Here is a 3,080-nt window from a genome sequence, read left to right on the forward strand (position 1 = left end):
GATGCATAGGCTTCGGGGCTTTTTCTTGGAGTATCTTGTTAGAGATAGATGGTTGCGTTGTGGGAACTTCTTCAAGAATAGCTATTGATTTGTAAGGTATTGGCATCTAACTTCGTAGGTGAGGATGGGGTTGAAGGAGTAGATTCTTTAACGGAGTCAGTTGTTAACGCAGATGGTAGGTCATTGTATAGAGGGGTTTCTGTGGAAGAGGCTTGTAACCTTTTGCATTCAGTATCATAGAAATCCATTAAAGTTGGATTCTCTTCCTTGCAGTATAGTATTGTCAACTTTTTATCGTTGACCATCATATGATGACTCTATCGCTAGCAAAGCACAGTGGTCTTTGGGCAACAAATAGTCCATTTATGCTCCAAGATCAAATCTGCTTCCAACACATACTCAACTATAAAAAACTTGCAAGTAAGAGGGTTAGTTTCAATATACATTGTATATTCAAAATATCCCAAACATGGCATGTTCAAGTCTTGTGTAAAGGGAATTCTTTCAGGATGTGCCGTGAGTGTTGGTTGACCTAATAAATCCCATAACTCGAGGATCATGTGATTGTGTTCTCGTGGTTGGATAAAGCTGTGTTTGAAATTTTCAATCCAACCATAATCCTAGGGATCTTTTCAGTAAGATATGTTGGAAGTTCCAGCTCCAAGGTCTCTTCCTCCCATAATAGCAATTGTACATTGTTTGCAAGAGTATTCAAGGCAACTGTTTGCATGGATTTATCTATTGAATACAATGAGTCACGTATCCAAGTTTCACCAAGGATGACATCATACTCAAGGGAATCTAGGGTAACATGAAATGTAAATTTCACATCACCACCGATTGTTCGAGTAGCATAGCTAAAAGAACAAGGAACTTCAATGTTTTGTCCATTGGCTCGTTTTGCAAGACCATTGTCTGTAGGGATGAGTTTAGGTTGTCCCAACAATGAAACCCAAGTGTCTATTATCATGATGTTATGACTAACTCAAGGGGTAATCAATGCGTATTTACACTTAACATCCTTGCTTGTAGGGAGATTTAATCATACCATGATAGAATCTTTCAGAGGAACCATATGGATGTTTCAGTTTTTGTTTCAGCTTCAGATCCCATTTCTATTTCATACTCCCACTCACTTTCATCCTTTTTTTGGGGCTCAGCTTTTTCAAGAATTTCCAATGCGTATACTGACACACTTGGCCCTCTGACAATTCTAAATGAGGTCTGTTTGGAAACTTGCGAATCCTCACAATCTTATTTTATGGAGCTCTTTATGTCTTGGTATAACTCATGTTGAGCCCTTAAAGGTGCAAGTGCTGATGTAATGTTGGCTTTACCCCCATGAGAGAAGAGCACTCCTCCAAATGAGGTTTTGAGAGATTACTTTAATTTTGTAAGGGAATTATCGAATTCCTCACATGCTTTTTCAAGCGCATAATTCATGCAGTCTGTCTCAAATGACTCTTTTGGAGAGTATGTCTTCCTCTTGAAAGGGGAAGCGGTACTCCTATGGGTGTTGTATTTTGGTTGTTTTTTTAGAATTGGCATTATGGGACTCACAACCGCCGGTGATCCTGTAAGACACTCAACCAAGCTAAGCATTCTCTCTTGAGCTTGCTTTTTGCGTTCCGTATATATCATGTGATCCTTATTATCAATTTGGGGTGGTTGGGTGGGTTCTGGTTTCTTGATTGGTCTATTAAGTGCACTAAGTGACGAATCAGAACTTGTTTCATCCTCACTAAGTGACATACTAGAACTTGTTTCCTCTTCTGACTTTCTTTGGATTGTCAAGTCTTCTTTATGTTTGTCCATGCGACGGGATCGAATTTTCTTTTGGGCTTTTGGATCCTATGTCCCACATATAGGTTTTGTGGTTTTTGTGGTGGCCTTTGCGGTGGATGCTTCAGCATCATTTGTAGCCTTTGGCTCTTTTGGGTTTATGTCCTTCACAGGCTCCTTTTTCCTGTCTTTTAATTCAACCTTGGTTTTGATAGTTTGTTGTCCCTTGTTTTTCTTAGATTTAGAAGGTTTTGTTTTCTGTTTTGGGTTCTGCTTTAAAGCATGTTCTTCTACACCATGTTGAGGTATTATCTTTTGCATTCTTCGTGCCTTGGCTTGTAAGCACATTCAACGGTACCATGGACAATTCCCCGTCTTGTACACTTAAGATGTTAAGAGTTGTATTTTGTGAGACAAGTTGCATTGAAGCAACTCGTCTTGGGCAATCATGGAACATGTGATCAGTGCCACATCGTTCACACATGGGTCACAAAGTGTCAGTGACTATGGGCATGGAAGTATTCTAAACTGTGCAGTTTGGCACCTTGTGAGGTCCACGACAATAGAAACATTGAAGTGTTCGATTAACTACGGCAGTTTCTACCCTTTGGATTGTTTCTGTTTGGTGCATGAGAGATAGAGATTTTGAGTCAATTATGGATGAAGTGGGACACTTTTTAGTATCATGATCAAAGGTTTTACAATATATGCAGTATAGAAAAACAGGTACCTTGTATGCACAATGGGGACTGGGATGGTCGTGGTGATTGCACTCAACACAAGGCATTTCATTCTTCACTTGTAGAGTATTAAGGATGTTTTTTGAAGGAGCTCATCCTCTCTTAGAGATGTCGATTGAAAGCTTTTAAGCAAGGTTGCATAGAATTCGGGGAATGACAATGCCGAGATCGATCTTTCTTTTTCCATTGCTTCACTTGGTTTAGATAAGGAACACCTCGTAGCATGATCATCTTCCAGCATGTTGTCATCTAAACGTACTGCTTCTCGAATGTTTCTAGATTGGATATAATGATCAAGTTGTGTAAGCTGTTATTCTTTAAGCCCATCATGAAACGTCTCTTCAATTGAAAATCATGTAATTTTTTCCATGACTCACATCGTGAGTCCAAGAGTTTTATCCGTAGGATAAAGTGTCTAATGGATTCATTTGGTTGACGCCGCTCAATTAAATAGAGTTCTTTTGCTACACTCCATCGATCACCTTGTCTAAAAAAGCCATGGATAAAGGCTGTTTTCAAGGTTTTGAAGTTGGTCTTGATCGTCGGCATCAATGTGAT

Source organism: Cibotium barometz, chromosome 24, assembly GCF_041138505.1.
Source record: "Cibotium barometz isolate CiBa-2024 chromosome 24, ASM4113850v1, whole genome shotgun sequence".
NCBI lineage: Eukaryota > Viridiplantae > Streptophyta > Polypodiopsida > Cyatheales > Cibotiaceae > Cibotium > Cibotium barometz.